Source organism: Stylophora pistillata, chromosome 2 (genome assembly GCF_964205215.1).
Source record: "Stylophora pistillata chromosome 2, jaStyPist1.2, whole genome shotgun sequence".
Lineage (NCBI taxonomy): Eukaryota > Metazoa > Cnidaria > Anthozoa > Scleractinia > Pocilloporidae > Stylophora > Stylophora pistillata.
In genome coordinates this window covers 45,183,755-45,211,590 of record NC_142520.1, presented here as the reverse complement: position 1 = coordinate 45,211,590, position 27,836 = coordinate 45,183,755, and positions in this window count along the sequence as shown.

The following is a 27,836-nucleotide window of genomic DNA, read 5'->3' as shown; positions in this document are numbered from 1 at the left end:
TGACGACCAATAATATAATTTACTAAATACTAAGGAATTGATAATAATAATAATCAGCATATCTCTCCTAAAAGCGTAATTTACGCGACTTATTTGTCCAAATGCGGACATACACGAGGATACAGTTTTAATGACATTTTTTGTCAAAAATCACTCCGAGATCTTTTACAGTCTCTGTGGGTACAAGATCTTTTCCCAAGAGTTTAAGGCGAAATTCCGGGAGTGTTGCAGTCCCCTTTCTACTTCCATATATGATTAAATTGGTTTTGTCGGGGTTTAAGAGCAGGCCATTATCAAAGCATCAGTTTCGTATGCTGACAAGGTCCTCGTTCATAGCAGATATGGTGTCTCCGCAGTCTTGGGGTCGGAATGACATATAACCATCAACTTCCAAGTCGTAATCTTTCATTTCTGAGACTTTAGAATCTGAACAAGAGGTCGGAATGAAGTCGTACGATATCATTTCTTGATCAACGTGTACGCAGAAAAAAAATTTCAACCGAATAAAAATGGTTTTCAACGGCGCACAAAGAAAACTACGCGTCTCCAGCTCGCGTCCTCTCTGTTGTCTGGGTTTTGCGTCACTAGTCCCAGTCTCCCTTTTACTCGGTCGTGGGAAGAAAAGACCAGACTTAAAAATATCATAAAAAATTCCAGATTTGACTAAAAAAGAAAAATTTTGCGCCATTCTCCTCAGAATTACAAACAAATTATTTCAGCAAAAAACATTTTTGGGTTTGTGGGCACTTTAATGACGGCACTTTATAATCCCTGCTATACAAATAGTAAAATTATATAAACCGTCATTCGAAGAAATAGAACCGACTTGGTGATTCCCTTTACAGGTAAGCGAGGGTCGGCTTAACAGTTTATGTTTTACGTAAATTCTAAACATGGTGAAAAGAGGAATCGGATAAATCTGTTGAGGGTGTCTAACATTATATGACATATCGATCGAAAAACTACAACAGGAAGGAAAAAATAAATAACTATATATTATTAGATGAGATATTCAGAACATATTTTCATAGTTGTATTTATTCTTTTATCATTTTAACTCGATCTTATGATATCTTTACGTACAGTAAAAAAGTATAAGACCCGCAGATAGTAGAGTGTTACTTACAAAAACTGCAGTCTTGTGTTTTTGTCAAAGAGTCCTGAGGGCACGTGATGCAATTGCATTTTAGACAAGAACCTAGGAATGTAATGAAAATTTAGCATAGCATAACACAAGATGAGAAAAATAAAAGAAAAGTTATGGAAGCTACATTCCATTGAAAAGATTAGCGTTCTAAAATAACGAAACCAATTTGAGCCATCGCAAAATGTGTGTCTAAAGTGATCATAAATGAAGCTTGGGATAAGTCCGCAATCGAGGGCGATTACTAGCCAAGTATTCGGAGTTGTCTCTACTTTCTTTTCACGATTCCGTGGTGGTTGATGATAAACTTTGTATAGGAAGTAGAATCAACGAATAAGCAAATAAAAGATTCTCACTATCCCATGACTATGAATCAGCCCTCACGATAAAATCGGAATGTCGAGGCAGCGTTTTTGGGTGCTGATGCTGAGTACCCAAGCCCCTAATAATCGCACGCGCGTTTGGTATGCTTTGGTGTGCAGGCTATGATTGGCAAAGTTTACAAGATATAACCAACCACGAAAGGTTTTCATTTTACTCTGATACGTTTAAAACTGAATGCTATAATCAGTGATATCAGTAGATGTCAAGAAAACTGGGGGTTTGTCAATACAGGTGCACTCGGTGGTTGCATATTTTTAGGAATAGATAAGATGATAAGCATGGGAGAATGAGTTGTAGTGCAGTCTTGTTAGGCTAACAGAGAGATTTGTACATTTTTATTCACATATATGTATTTTGGGAGCTACATTTCAAGAAAATTGTAGGTTCTCTATTCACATCAAGAATAAGTTGGCCGCAGCTAGTAAATGCCTATATGTTCTTAGAACTCTTAAGAGGGAGGGTTATTGTCAAGTAGAGTTGGATTAATTATTCAGCGCTCTGGTTCTGCCTAAACTTGCGTACGGAATATCAGTAAATGGCTCATCTCCACCAGAACTTACTACCATACAATGCTTCCTGGATCGTTGTTACAAACATAGATACACGTCTTCTCCGGTTTCTATTATCAATTGCTTAGATAAGTCTGATATAGGTATCTTCAAGAAATTAAGTGCGTGGGAACATCATCCATTGCACCCCTCCCTTCCCAGGATTAACTCTGCTATCCGTAGGCTTAGGCAAGTTAAGCCAATATATCCACTTTGCAATACCTAGCGTTTTGAAAATTCTTTTATTAATAGACTTAGTTTTAAGCATAACTTAGCTATAAGTAATTAATACATATTTTAGCCATTACACTCTATATGTAACACTTGATATGTATTTTATCAGTGAGATAGAGACTATTTATTTATTTATTTTTATGTATTAATTTATTCATTATCACTTTGTTTTTAAAGAAGTGATACGTCGATACACTAATGGTACACGATACGGTTTATAAATTTGTTTAAAAGATTTGTGTTGTCTTTGCTGAGTCTCAAATACATCATCGCAGTTTCCTTCTTAGAAGATTTGAATGATCGTTTACTATTTTTTATCTGCAGATTCCCAGCATTGTTTATTTTATTCTCAAGGACTTCCTTATGCCAACCATTAGGTCTAATATTACCAGTGTAGAGTTTTTTTAACGGAGCGTACGAGGAAAAGTTTTTTATAAGTTTTCAAAAGATACTCAAACAGATCACATAATTTTTAAACGAGATCTAAGGAAAAAAGACATATTTTACATTTGCAATCCTTCATTACTAGTTCAATAAAGTCTCGTCAAGATGATAATAAACCTACTTACAGCCACTTCAAGGCGGTATTTGTGGCGAAAATATCAGACGGCAGATCCCTCAAGGGGTTTCCAGACAATTCCCTTAAAGATAAGAGACCAAATGATTAGAAGTGAAACTAAGAACTTGTTAATTGTTACGGATATTTTCAATCGCTGCAGTGCTTCTTTCTCAAGGATGCTTGACTAAGGGTAGTGAGACCGAATGGTTAAATTATTAGAACCTGTGGGCATGTGTTCAACCCACTCCACCTTGGCAATCATGGAATTTCTTTACTGTAGTGCCCAGTTTCATGCCGTGGCTGTGTTCCGTAAATAGCCAACTGGTCTCCTTCCTGCTAATTGGGATTTTTACCACTATGATTAATTTCCTCTCTTTCGCTTTGGCCCTGTTTTGCCCATTAGCATGGGTGTGTCAATTAAGGTATTTTAGCATCAACATTTACTTTTTAAATATACATGATATAGTCTCTTTAAACCACCTTAATTTAAAAGGCCGTTTGGGTTGGCGTATGCTTAAATGCAGTCTTAAAGAGGCTTTTTACAAGTTGATCTGATTTTCAGGGAGTAAATGCTTTGAGATATTTACAGGCGGATATTCATACGGATAAACACAGATCTGATGTACACGAATATTTTTAAAACTTCTTTGTGTGCTTTTGGTGTCATTTCATATGAATCTCGCATGTACCGTTCATAAATATAATTATGCCCTTACTTACAGAAAAACCAGACCAGTCTTGGTTATAAAAATTCCGAGAGGCAATTCCTTGAAATGGTTGTAGCCTAGACTCCTACCACGGAAAAAAAGAAACAAGACATTCATTAAGTTAAAGCGTCTAAATGATGGCATACTTGCATGTGTTAACATGTTAAATTGTTCACTTTACTAGCTAAAACAAGAACAGTGAAGCTATTCTACATTTTTTTAAATCAAGTATAATCTAATTTCGCTAACTTATTGATCTTCATCCAGTTTTATCCAATAATTTGTGCTATTGTTAAAATAATATGATCATTGGCAGAGTGCAGAAAGAAAGGGCAAGAGTGAAGTTAACTCAAAGCGGAATTATTAGGATCAACGATCGACCTTCTCGCTAAAATAATCGCTCTTCTGTTCTTTCTTTTTACAAGCCGGTAATGCAGGCTAAGGTTGATAATTTTGAGGCTTGGAAATATGTTCAGATTTGGTCTATGATTTTTATCTATTTATTAATCTATTTATCAGTAAATATTGATCAGACTTGCCCAGTTCAGCTACAAGCTGGTTTCAATGGGGGCTGCGACAGAATCCAATTAGCTCCTCCTCATGAAAGATCCTGATAAGTTTCTTTGATTAATTTGTTGGGATTCTCTTTTATGATTAGCGACCAATTAATCGCAGGACTGCTTAGAACTGTTTAGGACAAAGGTAAATTTCGCAAATTCAGAGCAGAAATAAAGAGCCCAAATGATCAATTTTATTCCCTGGCCTTGTATGTAGCCGCAGCGATCTTTGAAAATACATTCGGTATGAATTCTAAAGCTGATATTGTTTTACATGAAGAATGATTGTAGATCACTAATACCGCTGAGGAACGACCGCAGCTGCAGCACACAGTGCCTCCGGTATTACTGATTTTATCGAGAACAGAAAGCTTTGTATTACGAAGAATCTTACTGGAAGGGCGAGCAAATCTTTGGGGACATAAAAAAAAAACTCCACAAATAATTGAGAGAGCTTTACTGAGTTTAAAACCTAGTGCTTCTATTTTATTCTACACCGATTTTCTCGTCTGATGTCTCTCGAAATTCTCAGAGAAACATAGCCATTAAAACTGGATTCATCGCTAACTGATATCTCGCAAGCGTAGAGGAGCGGACTCTATACAGTTGTCTACTTCGGGTGCGCACTCCTTGTCTTCCCTCCATAGATATCCTACCTAAACGAACATTGATCGCTCATAAATAAATAGAAAGCCGGGGAAGAACTGGAGATTTAACCTTAACAGCCAATTTTTTTCCCCAGCAAAATAATGGATCGTGGCAAAATCATGCCTCAGACAAGCCAAAATATTTATCGCCTCAGCTGGCGACCGGACACTGATATCTATTTGAGTGAGAGTAGTTTTGTCATAGGTATTGGTAAAATTTTCTTAAACACTGTTCAGTCGTATCTTTTGTGAGAAAATATGCAATAATTTGAAGCCAATTTTATCTTGTAAAGTGGTGATAGTGCTTTCACCGCGACTACAAGCACCAAAGGTTCGTTTCGCGAAGTTAAAGTCCTAATGATAAGCATTTTGTGGCCATTTAGTCCCGTACGCAGGGTATAGCAGAATATGCATCATTGAGCTTAGAAATACTTCACTTGTTATTTTGCAATCACGCCATTTTGCGTTTTTAGAGCACTGGATTGCTAAAATATACCACGGTAGTACATTGTAGAACAGCGAAAAAATGCGGACGGAGAGATTTTTGGCATTTTCCCCGCCCTTACCGAGCTTGAAAAAACAACGCAATTCGAAAAACATCCGCCCGTATTATATGTTAAACTACTGAGTAAGGTGTATTTATTTTTCTACGATTACGCCAAGGTACCATATTATGGCAATTGGAACGCGCAAAATATCCGACGGTACCACTCTAACTGGTCTATGGAAAATACTAAAGTGCTAGAAAATCGCTGCTCTGATCTGCTGATATTCCCGCCGACAGTCGGGACGGATTTCATGCTTTCTTTACTTAAAAAGGGCAGGCTTCAAACTTACAAGCTAGTCAGCTGGTTGTTGTTACTGAAAATGCCTGATGGTAATTTCTTCAACTGATTGTTGTTCAGCCACCTACCAAGGATAATTGAGTGATGTTAACTACACTGGATTCGTAAATAAAGTATAGGAAATTGCTATTCTCAAAATTTTGTTTAGTTTTATTTAAAATTATATATTGAGCAAGAGGAAATTAGAACGCTATGTTCAGGTTTATATTGCCAGATAAAGTTTGGATAAGACGAGATAAGATTGCCAGATAAGACAAAATTTGCATGCTTTATAGTCAATGTTTCATATTCTGGATTTCGAGCAGTGTGTTCCAAGGAAATAAGTCATTGAGGTAAAAGCTGCGTCTCGCAGTCTCGTTTTTTATACGAAGGTATCTCGGAGTCTCGACTTTTTGCAAGGCTATGGGTCCCGAAGTCCCGATTCGTTTGTTGGTTTTCTTTTAAATGACGTCTTCTCGTCACTTGATATTTTAACATTTTGAGCTATTTTGTTCACAATACTTTATTAAAGAGAGGAAAATCAAAAATTACAAAAATATCTCTAAAAATGGGATATCTAGAGGTTAACCCTAAATAAAAGATTCCCCGAAATAATAACGTAAAAAGGTAAGCCAAAGCATTATATACAGATAATGAAAAAACTATTTACCATCTTTTCAGTCAATATTCATGGAAATCCTTAATCTGTTACGAAATAAAGTCAACGAACCTGCTTGCACAATATCTTTAGGCAAATTATCCCACATATTAACGATCCGTACAAAGAAAGAAAACTTCTGGCAATTTAAAATGGCTACTTTTGCATAGAGCTTATAATCGTGATTGGCTCTAGTTCGGTTACATTTAGAAAGTTAAAAAAAATCCGAAAAAGGAAGACTATCTGTTCCGAGAACTATCTTAAAGCACTGGATTAGAGATAAAAACTCTCTGCGTTTCTCTAAAGTTTGCTAATTCAATAAGCGGTAGCGGTCTTCATAGCTCATTTCTTCACGCTTTTACTTTAACGCCAACCGAGATGCCCTTCTTTGGACTTTTTCCAAGGATTCGATATCCTTTTTCTGGTAGGGGCTCCAGACGGGGGCAGTTTATTCGAGTATAGGTCTAGCTAACGACTTAAAGAGGCAAGAAAACGCATACCGATTATCGTTTCCAAGTGATCGCCTGACTATACCTAACCCTTTGTTCGCTTTGTTTACTAGGTAGAAAACGTGTGTACTCCAAGATAGATCGTAGTTTACTGTGACCCCTAGGTCCTTGGCACTGTCAACAGATTCTAGTTGCGTACCAAGGGATGTTTTTCTCGTTGCCATGTTCCCACCAATAACGCAGCTCCATTCTCTGCCTTTAAAAGCACACACAACCCACAATTCCTCTATTCGCTCCGACGAAGGGCTAACGATCGAAACGTCAGCTTTTGTAATCGTTACGGTGGCCAACTTACCACTTCAACTTTGTTCATATATCCAAATTATTTCGTTACTCCCACCGACGCAGCCCCAAACGGTTTCTTTCGAAACTATCAGCCTTTACCAAGGGCGGAATAGCTTGGCTTAGATCTGTCTCTACTGTGCGTTACACGCATAACTTCACATTTTTCAGGATTAAAGCGCAACTGCCACTTATTAGCCCAATCACTTAATTTGTTCAAGTCCAGCTGTAAGGCTGGTATATCCTTATCAGGCTCAATGATGTTGCGATAGATTTTAGTATCATCAGCGTAGATTTTCATAGTTGATGTGATGTTTGCCGAAATATAATGTATCTAAATATTGAATAGGATTGGGCCGAGTACTGTTCCTTAGGGCACTCCTGAAATCACGGGTGACCAGCTTGAACAGTTGCCCCTTATCACGACACGCTGCCTTCTATTCGACAGGAAATTTGTAATCCACAGTAGTAGAGAGCCGTCTATCCCATACCGTTGTAGTTTCAACAGCAATGTCTCTTGTGGCACGCTGTCGAAAGCCTTAGAAAGATCTAAGAAGATAATATCCGTTTGTTGCGAGCAATTCTTAGCCTTTTCCCAGTCCTTGTAATATGTACGTAATTGTGCCAACGTCGATTTACCCTTTAGATACGCACATTGCTCTGGATTAAAAAGATTGAGATTTGACCAAAAGTCGACTACGCGGAACTTTACCACAGCTTCTGCAATCTTGCAAACAGTACAAGCCAACTTTTCCCATCTTGGACAAACAATCCCAGGTAAAAGCACCATCCGTGCGACTTGCGGCCTAGATCTTTCATAGCTAGCTACAGTAACTTACAGTGATAGGACCGGGGGAACTGACTGGCCAAGCGTGGCGTGGTTGTTTTCGCAAGGCCGAGATTAAAGTTTTCCTCGTAGACTAACAGCGAATTGTCGGCACATTCATGAATACCAACATTTATAGAGTACTTGCGTGATTCGTGCTTTCGCTTCCGATAAGAAGAAGAATACCTTATTCATTGTTTTGAACGCTTCCACCTCAACTGGGTTCAAACACGGCCGCGCGTTCTTTCTGACGACTTCCAGACAACTTGAGTTGTAAGTGACAGCGCGTCAGTCAGAAAATCGAAGGGAAACGACCAAACACAACCTGATCGGAAATCAGGTCATGGCCAGGAAAAAAATTAAATTTACTGACTATTGACAGATTTTCGGAATTGATGTTTCGTACAAGGGTTTACAAAAAAAGGACCCTTCGTGAGACTTTTGTAAAAGCTCATTCTAGCTGATTCTCATAGCTCTCAACCAAATCTGGTGCTCACATATTAAGAGTCTGAACGTCTCGCGCTCGCACTCAAAACCCTTTGAAGTCTCTGTTTCGCAATCTATAAGGTCAAATTTTCTTCGGCTCGCAAAGAAAAACACTAGTCTCGCCGTCTCGCAAAGTCTCGCATTTACCATTCGCCACTCCTAACATTAATAACCAGTCAAAATGAGACAACTTTTTGACGCAATAAGCTAAAATAAATCAGTAACCTAGGTACTTATATATAACCTGACTTTGTTCTAATTTTTTTTTAGCAAATCTTAACTTTCGACCTATGTTAATTACAATACATGAACTCTATTACAGCACATCACTTGCAATATATCACTTACGATACATTACTCACCATGAGCTGCCTACGATGAAATCCTATAATCATTGTACCATTTACAATGCTAAGATTAAACAAATACTACATAATAACTGCTATTAATGACATCAAGTTCATTATTTTGAATATGTTTACAAAATGTTGCAAGGCATACTTGCAAAAAGCGATAGAATGTTGATCAAATATTTGTCTTGTTTCATTCTTCGAGAAAGACATTTAATTTACCCCTTTCATTAGCTATTTGATACTCTAGGGATTTCAGATGTTTCATTTTACTTAGAAAACACTAAATCTTGGTTTGAACAAACTCCTCCTGCTTTCGGAAATTGTTTCCTTACCTATTTGGATTATAGTATTAAAAATATAATATATATCCTTTATTGATATAAAGCCCGGCGAATGAAATAAAGTATTTCCATCAGTTAAAACTATTCCGATTCATGCTTCCACGTGGAATTCCAATTCACAATTTCATCAGAGAATTTAGATACGAAGATGCATTCTACAAACAAATGCCTCAGGAATTCATCACAACTGTTGCAAAAGGTGCCTAAACACGAAGGTATAGAGGAGTTTTGTATCTAACGTACACGGATATGGAATGACGTAAATATCTTTTCAAGTAAAATTTGTTTAAAAAGAAATTGGCACCATTTCTTTTGTTCGGAGGAAGTGCAAGTGAAACTGATGCTTTTCTTAACGTATAGATTCCTTGCGAACTCAAAATCACCAGTCTATCAAATTATTAATAACTCAATCGCTTTTTTCTCCCCGAAATTTTAGTCAAATTTTTTATAAACAAATTCGTAATTTTTGCCAGAAACAATGGTCCATTTACCTATTCATTGGCTACTGATCACTTTAAGAGGCCAACGTGGATTGAGTCTTTGTGGTGTTCAAATAACTTTAACTCCCATAAATTATTGATAAAAGACGTTTGAACAAATAGGGTAAAATACTAGTATAGATAAACATATAATAAATAGCCCACTGGACTGCCTCCTGCCAGTGGGGATTTTTAAGCTCTTAGTTAGTCTACATTGTGGCTGAAAAGCCCCTAAGGGGGAGCTTCAATTAACGTATATTATTATTATTATTATTATTATTATTACCTAAGGTGGGATTTGACCTCCACTCATGTACACTACGTCCGGTTCGGGGCGGCTGAAGATAAGGGCGGTTCTTCAAAGAGCAAAAGATGTCTTTACCCCCAATCCAAGAGATTATTTTTGCATTTTGCTTTCCCTTCTTTAAAGCTATCAGCTTCGCGAGGTTAATTCGCCCGTGGTGGTAAATATTAGAGGTGTGAATGTTTACCGCTCAATGCCGAGAACTCTCCTTGAGTACTGGCTGTTCTTTTCATTCTTATGCATTCTGTAGATCTGTTGTGGCTCTATGTTCTTATAGGATTCGGCATTTGGGTGGCAGACCCTGACATCAGGGAATCCTGATCGTTGTTGTTCGCAGAATCCACGTGCGTGAAGGTTCAATCTTGCGCCTTTTGCTTTGTCAGCTCCTATTTTCAGCTGTTCACCACTGATGTCTTGAGGTACGGGATCAACTTCAACATCGCCATATACCGTACTCAAGAGTTCAGCTGCCAGGTCTCTCGGATCATTCTGTCTTTTTATGAAAATCCTTCTCGTTTACAAATCATGGCGTGGTGTAGCGAAAAAACTTCCCCACCTACACACGTGGAGGGAATATTTTGATAGTTTGTCGGCATCAAGGAATTCCTGTTTATTTAGGCTGAAGCCCAATTCTTGGAGAGGCAGTACTGTCAGCCACACTACAGACCTTCTTCAGCTGTAGGGTCCAGCGCTCACATCTCGCAGAAAGCCTCGACACATCCTGTAACTTTGACTGATGAAGCGTTCTCTACACTTGCTTCTCGGCCTGAATTTCATGGCACAGGCTTCCAAGGCAGACTCGGATCGCAAGGATATCGCTCTCTAGCTGATTACGCCTGTGTTACATACATACATACATACATACATACATAGATACATACATAAATACATACATACATACGTACATATATAAACTTTAATTTTCTCTCGAATTGAACAGTAGCTTATAAAAACTAATCTTTCCGAGAGAAAAATAACAAATAACAAAAGAAATGGACATAACATACCATGACATTATAAAATACAATCCTATGTGATACTTATGATTAACGCCTAAAATGAAATGAATAGATTTACTGAATATCTAAAAATATAATATGTTCCGTTATCACAGGAATAAGCTGCTAATATATTGCATTCTCCGGTGGCTCTAGTAGATCCTGGCTGTCGGGCAGTATTCCTAGGAAGATGGAAGCGGCATAGCTATAACGATCGGATCTGCGGTCCCTTCTGCTGACAGGATCTCTTTGCCGTCCGTGATAAGTTAATAATAGTTATGATGTTTTACTTCCCTTTTTGATTAGCTTTGAAATTGGTCCTTTTAAGCATCATTCCGCACATTTGAAATCTGAGCTCGCCTCAGCTTTGCCATTGATTTTGAATGGCCTTTTTAACCCCGCACTAGATATGAACGAATGACTAAATAGTACTGAACTAACTAAAGATTGCATAACATTTTGATGCCCTTGTTTTGCAAGTTAAAAACCCAAAGTGTTACGAGTAAGTTCTTTTGACTTCCGCACCAAAAAGATATAACAATAGTTAAATTAAGGAGTACCCACTGTTTATTGACCTGACCCTGTTTCCATTTGTACTATGAAGTTTAGAGCTCGACCCTGTGAAATGTCGCTTCATTGTATGAATGACTTATTTGGTTTTTACAGGATTTTCTTTTCAACGAGCTATGACAGTTTTTGACCAAGGAAGTTTAACATGGGAAAACTTGTAAAATGCTAGGGTTAGGAGCATAGTATTTGACAAGGAGAAATACAAAAGAAAAAAAATTACGAAAGGAAAGTCTGGGCCATTAAAATTTCATCGAAAAGTTTCCTTCACAAGTATTCTTTGATAATGTCCATAGCGAGCAAATTGAAAGATATATTTGTATATATGAGAATGACATGGAATATTCAGCCGAAATGAGGAGAGGGATGAAGGGTAGGAGTAGGAGCGTGGGGTCCACAGGCGGCATTTGTGACTTTACCTTCCCTCCCCCCCTCCTCCCCTTGCCTCCACCATTGTACTTCCAGGAGAAAAATAAAATCCCTTTCCACTTAAACAGAACATTCCTACTTCGTAGCTGATTTTATTTGGAGTTAAGACATCGCTGCTCGTATTTACTGGTAATTTTACCAATGCGCGATGGATTTGACGCGTTCCTTACACAAATGAGACAAACTCTAAACTTACAGCGTTCTCAGCTGGGTATTGTTACTGAAAATGCCTGGTGGTAATTTCTTCAACTGGTTATTGTACAACAACCTACCAAAAGTAATATAAAGCAGTGTTAATTAAATTGTGCTTGTCAACATAGTGCAGGAACTGTGGTTGCTCGAAAATGTTGAGTGTCTGATGTCTTTTTTTTTAAAGAGCTAAGGTAAGATGCTCGTTTTTTGTGTGTCTGTGTGTGTATTGGTAAAGGACTGAATGCTTTACACATGCCTATTCTCCCTTCTCCCATTACCCATTGTTGTACTACATAGGGCTTGACATTAATTGCAACTCCTCGTTATAAGCCAGACGACATTCACTGCTGAGAGGGGAAGGGTAAGGTACCAAGACACAAAATGTCTCAATAGTTTTATTAAAGTTTACTAATACAGCGTCTTTATTTATACAAGCACAAATGATCACACCATGTTTAAACTTCGCTGAGCAATGTCAGCTCGTTAAATATTTATTATTCCTAAAGAAATTCTTTGAAGGCTCAAAAATTAAAGAAAACCCGACATGTTAGTCTTGTGGTCAGTGTAAGAGAAGGAGAGTGAAGACCATTATCGCGAACAGAGAGCTTTGCATCAAAGAGGATCTTACTTGAACGTTTAATAATGAAACACCTCTATAAAATTTTAAAGAGCATTTCTGGACTAAAAATCGATTGCTTCCATTTTCCTTCATAGCATTTTCTCATCCATCATTACTCACATCTCTGAGAGGGGTGATTTCTTAATTATAGTTGTTTATTTCATGTGCACATACAACGTTCTCTCTTCGTCCTTCTCTATATGAGGTTGCATTTTATCCTTTCTTGCCTTTTTAAGATCTTACTACTGTCAACCGATAACTTAAACCTTCAAGGGACATTGAAAAAGGTTCGAGTTATCTGTTAAAAAAATGGACTGGAATTAAAGGAAACGTTCTTTGCTGTTTTTAGTGTTCATGCGGTATACTTAAAGCACCAAAAGATCGTTTTTCCAAGGACGCCAAGGCAAAAATCTGCAACGTACTATATACCAAACCACCGAAGAGGATGTTTAGTTTTCCTCCCTTACCTCAATTTACCATATTCTGAGGGCATCCGAACGCACATATTTTTCAGCGCTATTACCCTGAGGGGTCTATGGTAAATACAAGTGAAATTCGCTCGAAAATCGCTGCTCTGATCTGCTGATATTCCCGACTACTCGGGATGTATTTGATGCGTTCTTTATTTAAAAAGGGCAGGACCAATCTTATAAGTCAGCCAGCCAGTTGTTGTTACTGAAAATGCCTGATGGTAATTTTTTCAACTGATTGTTTTTGCAACCACCCATCAAAGATGATTAAGAGTGATGTTCATTACACTGGATTAATAAATAAACTATGGAAATTGTTATTCTAAAAATCGTTGTACTTTTTCATATTCAACACAAAGTCCTAAAACATAAACCCTAACAATTAACTTCGTACATGATCCAATGCTTTCTTTTTGGCGTTCCGTATTAACGCTTGAAAACAGTTAATAAGCTACTCAACAATAAATGTAAAGGGTAAAATTACATTTCGTCATGTAGTGCAGTTTCCATTATATATATAGGCCAGACGACATTGATTGTATGGGAGGCTGAGGGTTGGTTACCGACAAAAGCTAGGAGTAGGAAAGTTTGAAATAATAGGGAAACACAGAAGATTTCAATAGTTTTATTTAAAAATATATATTGAGCACGCGCAAATTAAAACGCTATGTTCAGGTTTATATCGCCAGGTGGAGTCATGATATAAAATCGATATTCTGTTTAAAATAATTTCTTTTAATACTTCAGAGGAGATGATCTAAAAACAGCCGATATATGAGTATTCTGATAAGAAATTATAAAGCAAAATTTGCGTGCTTTATAGTCAAATATACATCTTCTGTGGTTTTAAAACTCTCAGGCGGTAGATGGATGAAGAGACGAAGAAATAATGGGGTATTATTTTTTCTTGGCGAGGAATAACGTCTAAGGGAGTAATTCACCATGGAATGAAAGGGATAAGTTTCTAAAGAAACTGATGTGCTGCGTCGGTGGGGGGAACAAGGTAATCCGGTTATATCAAGTGGCTTGAAATTGTAAATTGGCCACCGTAAAGAGTTAAAAAGCTAACGTTTCTAGCGTTAGTCCTTCGTCAGAACGAATGCAGGAATTGTGGGTTGCGTACGGGTTTAAAAAAAAAAAAGTCTTTTTATAGGATTACACAATGACTGGTGAACCAGTAGTTTCCATTGTGGTCCTTGCAAACAAATGAAACAAATGGTCTTAATTGAACATAACATCATTAAGAACCCCAACTGGTCGGTGGCAAACTAGTTGGCTATTTACAAGGGTGGCCAACGATCTGAACTCGGGGCTACCGTGAAACAAATCCAGTGGTCAGGGTGGGACTCGAACCTGGGAGCGGCGGATTACGAGTCCGACACTCTAACCACTCGGCCACACTGCCTCCTAAGGTTTAATGCAGAGAGTGGAGCTGCGCTATTGGTGGGAACATGGTGACGAGAGAAACCCGAATAAATCAGTAGAATGAAAAGCGTTCGTTGACACCTATGGGGTTAAAAGCGCCGATTTAAAGGATAAACTTTTGTTCGAGAGTTTTGTGTTGAATAAGACTGATTCTATGTTCCATTTCAAATTATTTGAAATTTAATTCCTTGCATATGACTTTCTTTATAACTATACCTTAGGGCGTACAACCGCAAAACATCTGCACAAAATTTCCTCTGGCTAAATCTTCTAATATTCTTTCAATAACACATCTCCAATTTTGAGAATTCTTTTAGGCCGGGTCCACTTAGTTCTTGCTCGCAACTGCTGGAGAAATTCTTTACTCCACCTTGAATCAATATCTTATACTAAATGCTGTGTATGTCTCAATTTTTTCCTGCAAACTCTCCGGGTGGAGTCAGCACAAGCTTTGCCTGGCGATGCAGACGGTCTTGAAAGTATTAAACTAACTAAAGATTGCATAACATTTTGATGCCCTTGTTTTGCAAGTTAAAACACAAACTGTTACGAGCAAGTTCTTTTGACTTCATCACCAAAAAGATATAACAATAGTTAAATTAAGGAGTACCCACTGTTTATTGACCTGACTCTGTTTCCACTTGTTCTATGAAGTTTAGAGCTCGACCCTGTAAAATGTTACTTCATTATATGGATGACTTTATTTGGTTTTTACTGGATTTTCTTTTCATCGAGCTATGGCAGTTCTTGACCAAGGAAGTTTAACATGGGAAAACTTGCAAAATGCTAGGTTTAGGAGCATAGTATTTGACAAGGTGAGTACAAAAGAAAAAAAAACACTACGAAAGGAAATTCTGGGCCATTAAAATTTCATCGGCAAATTTCCTTCACAAGTATTCTTTGATAATGTCCATAGCGAGCAAATTGAAAGATATATTTGTATATATGAAAATGACATGGAATGTCATATACCTGTGGGTGTACAACCGCAGAACATCTGCACAAAATTCCCTCTGGCTAAATCTTGTAATATTCTTTCAATAACACAACATCTCCAATTTTGACAATTCTTTTAGGGCAGTTCCACTTACTTCTCGCTTGCAACTGCTGGAGAAATTCTTTACTCCACCTTGAATCAAAATATTATGCTAAATGCTGTGTATGTCTCAATTTCTTCCTACAAACTCTCCGAGTGGAGTCAGCACAAGCTTTGCCTGGCGATGCCTGGCGGTCCCGAAAGAGGGTCATTGAGTGTCTCCAAGGTCAAGGGTCTGTTGTCGATTATGAACTCAGCTTCACACAGGAACTTTCTCAGCAATTCTTCGTCCAAACGATTTCCAGGTTCCTTCATGGGATTGTTCGCCTTTCCCAGACACCTCCGAAGTGGCTGGGAGATGCTGGCTTTTTAATTCAATCGATTTTAGCCTCAAGGAGGCTGCCTTGTTCATGTTATCATCCATTTCTCCTTTATAACTTGGAGATATGAACAAAGTTGAAATGGTAAATTGGCCACCGTGACGATTACAAAAGCTGACGTTTCGAGCGTTAGCCCTTCGTCAGAGAGAAGGGCTAACGCTCGAAACGTCAACTTTTGTAATCGTCACCGTGGCCAGTTTACCACTTCAACTTTGTTGATATATCCAAATTATTTCGTTACTCCCAGCGACGCAGCCCCGAACAGTTTCTTTCGAAACTATCAGCCTTTATTCATTTCTTCTTTAGCCTTGTTAAGCTCGGTTTCCGCGCCAATGAAGTTTCCTCTGTCACGGCGCATTTTTTTGACAGGTCCTCTTTGATAGATGAATCGTCTCAGTACCTGTATGAAAGAATCGATTTCGATGGAATTAGCTACTGTACTGCTCTGCTACCATGAAAGTGGAAATTGCTCCATATGTCTTCACGACAGATCTTCCTGTCAAATATGCCAAGGACCCTAGAAATCTGTACCACAATATGTAAAGAGGGGTGCTGATTCATGCGCGACTTTGGTAAGTCAAGAATTCCTTTGCTGTCCCATGGTACCTCGGAGATAACGACATGTGGCACCATTGTGTTGTAGCTGATAATCCAATAGCCACTGACACAAATTTCGTTCAAGGGGATCCCTCTTCCACTATTCTTCCATATATGTCAATTGACATGACTTGACTTTGGCAGGATGATCGGGAACTTAAGAGGTTCTGACAGTTCTGCCTTCCGTATTTGTCCACCAACTCTTATGATAACGTCTCTGTTTAGATGTGGATCCAGTTTGTAAAGAGACCTTGTCTTCCTTAACACACTCTTCTTTTCTTTGTCCAGTGCACGACTACCGTACTTGGCGTTTATTTGGATGTTTGGGAAACTTCTAATTTTTGAAGGAAACGCTTCTCTTTGCAATTGCTCTATTATCTCTCTTTACTATCACCGGGATCCTTCCCTTTGGATAAGACTTTAATTCTAAGTTTTCTCTTGTATCTCAAACAAAGCGCTACAGCTATCTTTCTGCAAACTTGAGAATCTCCTTAATCTCTTGAGGATGTCCAAACTCTCCTTCACCGTACTTGTATTAACTTGAATTCTCTTGACCTCTGAAGAATCGGGATCTACGTGTTTTTCGTAGTTCTATTCCTTAAACCGGTTGTCTGTATGTTCTCTGAGTAAGTCAGGAAGCCTTAATCCACTCTGATTTTTCTACAAAGTCTTTTTGTGACATGCCCCTTAAACCTTCGTCTACGATATTTGACGTAGAGTCTACGTAGTGCCACTGTGCCGGGGCTGTGGGATCACGAATGAGTTAAACTCTATTGGCTTCATGGACATGAAAACGACTGGATTCGTTGCCTATAAATCTTATAGCGACTTTACTGTCCATCAGATAGTAGTCCTTCACCAATCTTAATAGATAAAATGGCAACCGCCAATTCCAGCCTCGAGATGCTGATTGTCTTCTTTGGTTTCACGCGAGCCTTTCGGATAACAAACGAGACGGTGTTCTCGAGGAACTGAGTTACTGATGCTCTCCGTGTTTACCGCAGAATTATTGAAGTGGAATCCTCCGTTTTCAAAACCTGGCTTGTCATCCTTTTCTAGTTTAATAGGTTCGTCTTCTTTGCTCGCCATTTTAAGAACATCATACACTTCTAAGGGTTTCAGCTGTCCTTATGCCACACTCGTCTCCATTGTATTCAGCCTTACGTGTGAGAGCATAGTTAGCATATGTAGGGGACGACACTGCGTCGAATAAGTATCATGCTTTACTCTCCCACCTTCTTTTCCATGTCTCCGTCTGGCGACACAGAAAGTTTTCATCTACCTTTCTCACCTTTACCTGAAAGAATATCTGTTCTACGTCTGTCATAAAGGCGTACTTCTCTTGTCGTAATCTGGTTAGAGCGTCAACTAAGTTGCTGGTAACATCTGGTCTTCGAAGGAATTCTTATTCAAGGAGTGTCCTTCGAATGTCACCGAGCAATCGAAAACCACTCGAACTTTCATTGGTTTATGCGGGCGATAGATTCCAAGGAATCGTTCTACCGGAAGTCGATTTGCGGTTAAGTCGTCTCGTGATACCGAAAGTCTGAATAAACCATCTCTCATGACATGGAAGCGCGTACTGGAAGTGCATTTACTACAATGGGGGGAGGGGGGGTAGGGGGAAATAAGATGATGTTAACACGATTAGACTCGAATTGAACGACCCGTCTTAGAAAATGTCGACCCGTGTGGCTATTGGTCTCCACAGCTAGATCGTTTTAGCAAAATCGGCACGGCTGATGTTAACTTATCAATACCATAGCCATCGACTTTGTACAATTTGAACTAGACTGATGGAGATCATGGAATTAAAGCTCAGGAATAATAATGTAAAGATGAAACAATTTAATGTAATAAGAAAAAATCCAAGTCCCAGAAGGGATTTGAACCCACGACCCTCCGTGATCTAGTCGGATGCTCTAAGCACGAGTTACTGGAGACTCGATGGTGAGCAAGGGTCAATTTGTGGGACTACAGTGGAACCGCATCGCGCGGTTACACAGCCAAGTATTCACCAACGGATATGAAACTCACTAACAGCATCGCGCTGTTACATTAAAGCATACGAAGACGCGGCCAACCAACCTCCAAAGTGAGCATGTAAAGGTGAAACAATTTAATGTAATAAGAAAAAAAATGTAAAAAGAAAAAATCGAAGTCCCAGCGTTCGTCAATACTTTGCTGTGTAGCCGCGCGATGCGGTTCCAGTCGAGAAACACAAATCGACCCTTGCTCACTATAGTTTCCAGCAGCTCAGTGGTTAGAGTATCCGACTAGATCACGGAGGGTCGTGGGTTCAAGCCACATATGGGACTTAGATTTTTTCTTATTACAATAATAATAATAATAATAATAATAATAATAATAACAATAACAATATAATTTAATTGAAGCTCTTTTTTAGGGGCTTTCCAGCCACAATGTAAACTAACTAAGAGCTTAAAAATCCCCACTGGCAGGAGGCAGACCAGTGAGCTATTTACAGAGCACAGCCGAGGAGTTGAACTAGGGGCAATCGAAAACAAATCCAGTGAGTGGTAGGATGGAGGACTTGAACCCGGGACACCGGACTACAACTCCAGCACCCTAACCACTCGGCCACGTCATTCAATTTCATCCGCTTCCCACCGACAACTTCTTCTTTTTCTCCACACACATACGTAACAACCGATGTAAAACCAAGTAATTTCAAAAAGCTCTTTCCCACGAAATGAAGAACAGTACAAAGACGAAATAAACAGACACGATTGTCTTTGAAGCCAGCCATGTTGCCTTCAGGTCGCACTTTTCCAAAGCTGTCGTGATCACATGACGAGCAGCTTGGGCAGATACTACGTCACATCCATTTAAAAACGAGTTATTTTCTTGTAGTTGAGAGTATTTGGTAACTGTTGTCTTTTTGAAAAGAAAACGGAATCGTTGAAAACATGTAAAGAGTCAACGTAAACAAAGCCTCTAAGAATCAGAACGAAAATAAAATATGCAATAGCGCCAAAGCCTGGCACACGCAAGACGTTATTCAGCTCTAGCACCTAAAGGACAAGTATCGTTAATAATGAAAGCGGCTTGAGTGCACTATAAACATACCACTTACAAAACAGAGGGATGATACATAAATAAGAAAAATAGCGTGCGCCTGCGTTGATAGCTTACCTATCTTCTTAGGTCAAACGAGAAAAGTTCGACGCGTGCGAATCGTTAACGCTTAAATGTGTAATGCGTTCCTCTGCAAATCGACTTCCAGTGAGAAGGATCGCCTTTACAGATGACGAGTCGAGTCGATCCGTGCGAATCGTGTCGATTCGTCAACCGTGGCTACCCAAATTGAAATGCTTAAGTATGTATTGTCTTATTTTGTGAATCGACTTCTGAGACGAGTTGCCTTTACTAATGACGAGTCGTCAACATTGAATACCCCAATCTGACACTGAAATGTGTATTGTCTTCTCCTGCATTTTGACTTCCACTGGGACGAATCGATTCAACTCAAGACGAATCGAATAGACCCATGCGAGTTGTGTCGATTCATGAACTTTTTCTACTTTTGTATTGTTTATAATATTCTGACAATAGACCGGCTGTTGCACGCTTTAAGAACGTGGAAGGTTCATGTTGTGATGTTCTCGTACCTTGCCACTCATTTTCACTCCTCACTCACGTGCACGCTTCTCGACTTCCGGTATTTTAACCAACGATTCGACTTCCGGTATGACAATTCATCAACAGCCGTAGACGAATTGCAACGGTTTGGGTGTATTGGACATGTATGCATACAATGACTTAGGGGTCTATGGAAAATACTGAATCGCTTAAAAGCGCAGCTAAGATCTGTTGATATTCCTTCCTACAGTTAGGACGGATTTCATGCATTCTTTACCTAAATTACAAACTTACAAGCCATACAGCCGGGTGTTGCTACTGAAAAGGCCTGATGGTAATTTCTTTAACTGATTGTCGCTCAACCGCCGGCCAAAGTTAATTAAGACTGATGTTAATTACACTGGATTGGTAAATAAAGTACAGCAAATTGCTATTCTCAAAAATGTTGTATAGTTTTCATTAAAAATTACATATTGAGCGTGCGCAAATTAACACGCTATGTTCAGGTTTACATTACCTAATAAATTCATATTTCTATATTGTTATTTTTTTATTTTATCTTGTTGAAAAGAATTTATTTAAGAACATATCTAAAATAAGTTTTAGTCTTGTGATCAGGCACAATTTGCATGCTCTATACTCAGTGGTGCATATTCTGTGGTTTTGAACTCTCAGGTAGTAGATGAGTGAGGACAAGAGAAAATAATGGGATACTATTTTCACCTAGTGGGGAATAACATCAATTGAACTCGCCCACAACGGAATGAAAAGCTGTTTTGAATGAAGCTGATTCTACATTCTATTCCAAAGTATTTAAAAAAATGTTATACTTATACCTATACCTTAAGGTATACAACCACAAAACATCTTCAAAAGACTTTGTACACTTTTCTAATTTTGTAAAATCCTTTAAAGTCTTCAAGTGTGCATACTGACGTGATGTGTATACGTACAAATGTTTACTATTTTAGCCCTAAGCCCTCAAAAAAAGTTTTAGAAAAACTTAAAACCCAGAGACTGGTGATGAGATCTTTCTTAGTCGATGATAAAATATCTTATGATTAATTATGAGCCAATTGGAATATCTATAACTCACAAAAATAGCTTAGATTATCTCTCTATCCAAGAGGAATTTCAATGAGAAAACATGAACATAGTTTCAGTTTTGTTGATCATAATTGGTTAATCAGTATTAACGTGTCATTAGTTAAAGCATATTCGTTATTTCAGTTGAACTCTCGACTCAGGAAACTAGCGGACGAAAACGTCTCCCGCCTCGGCCAACAAAAGAGGTACAGAGAATCGCTGTTTGCTGTTAGTATGGCAAGGTCTCTTCCACTGCCTCGTGTTGTATTGTCATCGAATCTTGAGAGGAGATACGGAGATCTCGCGGGCGTTCAATCGGTTGCGGAAGAAGGACACATCTGCTATCTACACGTAAGTTTACTTTTGCTGGCTCTTGCCAACGTTTGATTAAAATTTACACAACACGCTTGGCCGCTTGCTCTTTGTCTCTCGTCTTTTTAATTCAAAAGGCAAGTCGGATACGAGATGTTGAATTCTCCAATTTTACTATGTGAGTTTACCAAATTTGTTTTCACACTCAATATTTTCCTAATTCAAGTCAATTCAATTCAATCGAGTTTATTGTCTTTACGTGAGGCACGGCTACCCAGATTGCCTGAGCCAGAGGCTCATGTATTAAACGTAAGACAGCAACCACCCATCCCACCCAAGGGGAGGATACCACTACACAGTAATATCGTGCGTGGGAAACTAACGTCTTCTACCCCTAACCCCGCAGGAGACGGGGCCTATGGTTTCTTCGTCCTTATCCGAGAAGACTAGAATATCTATCCAATTCTTGATATCATAGAAAGGTAGCAAATTCTCCTCTGTTATTTTAATACCATGAGTATTGGTCCGGCCGGGTCTCGAACCCTCCACTTCTCGCACCACACAATCTGGCGCTCTAACCAGGTGAGCCAGCCGGGGGGGGGCGGCGGAACGATCGGAAGTCTATATTTCTTCTGACCGCCAAAACGCCATAAATGAAAATCCAGCGCAAAGTAATTTACACAGAGGAATCCAAATACTTTCGCAACTGACCAGATGCGTTTTGTGCTGAATTTACTAAAGACTCGTCTTGTAGCTGGTGTTGTTGAGATGTGATATGCTTAACGAGGAAGGTTGTCACTTTGACTGACAAAGTGTACTTCAGACTTGGTTCCTTCGCTGAGGTTGCATTTGATCTTTTCTTGCCTTATTAAAATCCTACCAAATCGAACGTTGATCGCATTTTAAAAACAAGAAAGCCGGTGGAGATTACGTCATTAAGTTTTAAGGATACCAAACAAAGGCCAAACACTCCCTAAAAATTCTCGTAATCTCACACGTGCGCTGTCATGGCTTTCCTCAAGGATGGAAATTAAAACATCCGATTTATAGATAAAACTGTTTCAGTGCTGTCCGGTCAGATCTTTTTATGAGAGAATATGCAATGATTTAAATTAAGTTTGACTTATTAAGATGGTGATAGGATAGGAAAGGTACTAAAACATACCCGCTAACAGACTAATTTTGTTAGTTCTATGCTTTCTTTTCCGTGTTCCATATGAATGCCGGAAAAAAAAATCAATGATCTACCCAACAATACATGTAAGGGGTTATTGTGGTGTAACCTTCATAAGAGGAAAAGATGACATGATATTTAATATAGGTACAATCACTAAAAACCATTGCATAACTAGTATTTGTCTTGTTTGAAGTAAATTGTGATCTTATCGCAAAATTTAAAATTGCAACCTTCCTTCAAAAGTGATGATCACAACCTCTGCCAAAAGGAGATCACGGTTTTTCTGGGAGGAATGCAAAACAGCTCTATTGAGAGCGAGAAAACGACATCGTTTCCTAGTACTATCTAAAAAACGAGCGCGAGGGTTTCATCAGATTCCCAAACGCGAGAAAACATTTGAAAGCACGAGGCCTGTTGCCTCTTCGTTTCATTGTTTTCAGGCGTTTGGAAACCTGATGGAACCCGAAGTACGAGTTTTTGAAATAACTTCTCCAAAGAAACAATACAAAGTTATGCAATTGTTGTATTTTTCCCATTTTTATTTAAAATGGCTCGTAAGTGTAATTCGTTGTATTTAGCCGGCATTCATAGTATTTGTAAGCTTTTTTTTTTAATTATCCAATAGTTTCGCGTTGCACCAAATTTGTATTCCAAAAGCGTTGTGAACTTAATGCTATTTACATATTGTTTCTGCCATGGCCGAAGGAAGGTTTCGCTTCTCAAAAACAAAGGATTTTCTGGGGAAATGACTCAGGCAATTTAATCACATTTTAAAGTTGTATAAAATGAGCTGATTTGACGATGCCGTTTGTTATTCGAAAATGTACACGTACACATTCGCACGCAAACTCGATTGTTTCGCATTTTACATCCAATCTACAGCTTATTTAATATAACGTCATCTTGCCGTCCATATTGCTGTACCACAAAAAGGGATTGCAGTCCTGAAATTGTTGCATCGTTCCCATAATAGCGATATAACTGGCAAGGTAGTCAACACATCCTGATAATGATTGTTTACAAAGCGTATCTCAAGGTTTCTCTCTTTTCATTTCGTTGAAAAGGAGTCTGTAATTACTTCACGTAAGAGATCTTTGTTTAAATATGTCTTTAACTAAACCGCGAACCAAATGTTGGCGAAATGTTTCTAGTTCAGAAACATGTTTCTCTTGTGCGGAATAACGCCAATTAATTCAAAATCAGTGTCCACATGCAGAAACCGACAACTCCGCAAAAATAAAACTTTGGACCGTGAAGCACGTGGCTACAAGAACTAAGGTCGAGTGTTACATAAAGGAAACAAGGGAAAACACTTATTTAACTCCGATCCTTATTGGGTTCAAATTTTTATTTTGTAAATTATTGTTTAGGTTGATAAAGCTCATTTTAGGACAAAAAGAACGAAAGATAAACCTAGTTCGGTGATGAAAATCTCTGCTTCCTACAATACTACTGTATAAGGTTTCAACTTCCCTGCACTCTTACTAAATTTTCCTCTGTTGACTGTATGTAATATTTGAAATGAGTTACAGTGAAACCTACCAAATGAAAATCAGAGGGGTGTTTTTATCGTTGATTGCTGAAACCACACTTGGTGCTTACTTTGTGTAAGGAACCGGTAGAGATGACAATTGCCTCCAGTGGAGGTAAGGATTTTAAATAATTATAATTTATAAGTACTTTTTAAGACGCTGAAAAATTGAATCGTATTGTTTTCCTCTTCCTTACTATTTTAATCTCTATTGATTGTTTGATTACTTACAGAGATTACCTTGGAACTGGCATTTTCGTTTACTAATAAAACAAATTGCAGAGAAAAGATGTGAACTCTGCAACAACATTGCGAGTCGTTCTCCTCATAAGGATATCTGCTGCTCGTTGAAAACTATAGTAAGAGTACACTGTGACTTCGACAGACGATCCAGAAAACGGGAAACAGTAATTAGACCTCTTCTTGCCTGTTCAAGGCTGATTGAGAGCAATTCCGCTAGTCTCGGTTTTTCCAGGCTAAAAGACGAAGTTGACCTAGTTCTTAGCCGAGCAGCCATTTTCTCTCCTCCTGCTGATATACATTCCATTACAATTTATCCCTCGCTAAGTGCAAAACTTGGTGAACAAGAGGCTCTAGTTCGAGGCGCAGAGTTCCTTCTGATATGCTCAATAATATATCGCCATATGATGCATTGATTGGCTTTGGACTTCTATAAGAAGTAGTCATTCACTTCTTAACTTTATTATCTTGCAAGGAAATATTAAGGAGAACGGCACAACATGGGTTTCCTTACTTTCTTTTTTCTGGTTAAATCTAGATGTCAATCTTTGCCCGATGGGTGTGAACGCTCTGGTCTGACCAGACAACATGCTTATGTTAAATGTTTTCATTACGCATCAGCCACGCTCTATAATATTTCGCCATATAATGTATTCATGGCTTTGGACCCGACCATATTTGAGGGAGATAGATCACTACCTGGCTACCTCCTTGGGCAAGAATACTAAATAACTGACTAGTTGAGTTGATTTTTCAAAGCCTCTGTTTCCAAAATGCAAGTATTTGATGTAGGTATACCGACTCGCACCCGAGCCTTCTGTGTCAGCTGGTGCAATGATTACTCAAAGCGTTTCTTGAGTCCCGAGATACGCAGAAATGGTTTTATTTCCAGATGTGAGCTTTTTTCGGACCGCTGCCGGGAAAAGGTGGTTGTGGAAAATGTGAACGTGCTACCTGGGTCGAAGTCTTACTAGCGGCACGTGTAACTTAACAAGGCACAGTAGCCTCTGGAGAAGAAGTAGTATAAATATAAAGCTGTTGAACGTTGGCTTTTACAAACATGTCAGCGAAAGTTGTGGTTTTCCAGGTTTGACCCCTATGAAACTTCCTTTAAATAAACAAATATTCAAACACTGCACTTCACTTTGTCGCGCGTCTGCCATGATGTATGATGGGCTATGTCCTTTGCAGATCTTTCGCTCTTTTTTTGTCCTAAAATGAGCTTTATCCCCCGAAGTACCATGAAACATTGAATTATGATACATTACATTATGATCAGAGTTAGATAACTGTTCGCTCCTGTTTCGTATTTGTAACGCACGACCTTAGTTCCTGTAGCCACGAACTTTATAGTCAAATGTTTTATTGTTGCGTTTTATTTTAGTAGACCTCATTTTGAATTAATTAGCGTTATTCTGCACGTAAGAAACGTGTTTCTGAAATAGCAACATTCCGCTTACATTTGGTTCACGGTTCGGTTGTAGACTTATATTTAAACAAAGATCGCTTACGCGAAGTATTTCAACGAAATGGAAAGAGAGAAATCTTGAGATACGCTTTGTAAACAATCATTATCAGGATGTGTTGACTACCTTGCCAGTTATATCGCTATTATGGGAGCGATGCAACAATTTCAGGACTGCAATCCCCCTTTGTGGTAAAGCAATATGGACGGTAAGATGATGTTATATTAAATAAGCTGTAGATTGGATGGGAAATGCAAAACAATCGAGTTTTCGTGTGAATGTGTACATTTTCGAATAACTGACGGCATCGTCAAATCGGCTCATTTTATCCAACTTTAAAATTTGATTAAATTGCACTGAATCATTTACCCAAAAAATCCTTTGGAGATCGAAAATAACCACACTTTGCCTTACAAAAGCCATATTTTCAGTCTATTAGTTTGTATAGCACATAGTTAAATAACAGGTTACTTTTGACCTATGTTTAATCTTGTTAGAAAAAGGTCGGATAAATTCAATTACGTTGTGTAAATAAATGATCAAGAATTGCTCAAATTGCTGTCAGCCTATGTATTGATGTTGTTTTTCAAGATTTGGTAGTTTTTATCGGTCTAAGTGTTTTCAATTCGTAGCGTGACTCTCCGAGATTTGTCTTTAATTATTTTCAAACGGTGTTTCCTTGAGTTTCAAAGTCATCCACCTGACCCGAATGGAGCTCTCTGGTTGGCTTATAACGTCATGAATTATTAATGAGTTTTAGAAGTTTACTTCTTATCCCTTCAATTCACTTCGACTATTCAGTAAAAAAAAACCCGATTACTGCATTACAATATCCTCAACTAAAGCTCTTTTTTTTCGCGAGTTGAGGATTGAGTGCTAAGAGCTAGTACTTTGACTTTTATACGACAAGTTTGCAAGAAGGGATAAATCAATGAGTATTGCATTGTACACATTTCCGATTTATTGCACTGCGTTTGGAGATCAATGCTTTTCTATGGTTCGCTTGATTTTTTTTTAATAAGCTGACAATACCCTTTTTGAGCAAGGAAACTTATAACGTAAAAACTTATTGAAGAAAACTAGGATGGGTCTACGGGATCCGAAATTCTACTCCAGCAAGTTTTCTTTGATAAATTTCCGTTAAAAACTTTTCTTTGAAAGCGCATATAGCGAGCTAGGAGTCCAAGAGTGCATGTGAACTATCAATCCCCTTAACCGGCCTTTCATTACATTTGCATTGGAAAATTTAAATCTCGTGGCTGTTTTTATTCCGTAATAGCACATCGTTGCTCTGATCTGAGATATTCCCACCAGTACGATATGTATTTGACGCGTTCCTTACACAAGTAAGACAGGTTCCTTCCTCACTGTCATCTCAGCAGGATATTGTTACTGAAAATACCTGATGGTAATTTCTTCAACTGATTGATAAATAATTCAATTTCATTTCATTTTTGGGAACGTACGAAATAGCTTAAAAGTCTTTACTTTTTCACTTACAGATATTCTAATTTTTGACTTACAGAGCTATTAATTCCGTATTGTTATTGAATATGTCTTTTGGCAAGTCCTCCAACTGATTGTTGTCCAAGTACCTGTCAACACAGGACGACAGTTAGTATAAGTTAGGATAGGTCCTGAAACATAACCGCTGACAGACTGAATTCGTTTAAATTTCGATGTTTTCTTCTCGGTGTTCCATATAAATGCCTAAAAAAGGTTTACGAGCTACCCAGCAATACACGTAAGGGGTAAATGTGGTGTAGCCCTCATAAAAGGCCAGATGACATTGATTGCAGAGGATGCTAAGGGTTGGTTACCGAGAAATCCTAAGAGTGGGAAAATTTAAAATGATATTACAAAATG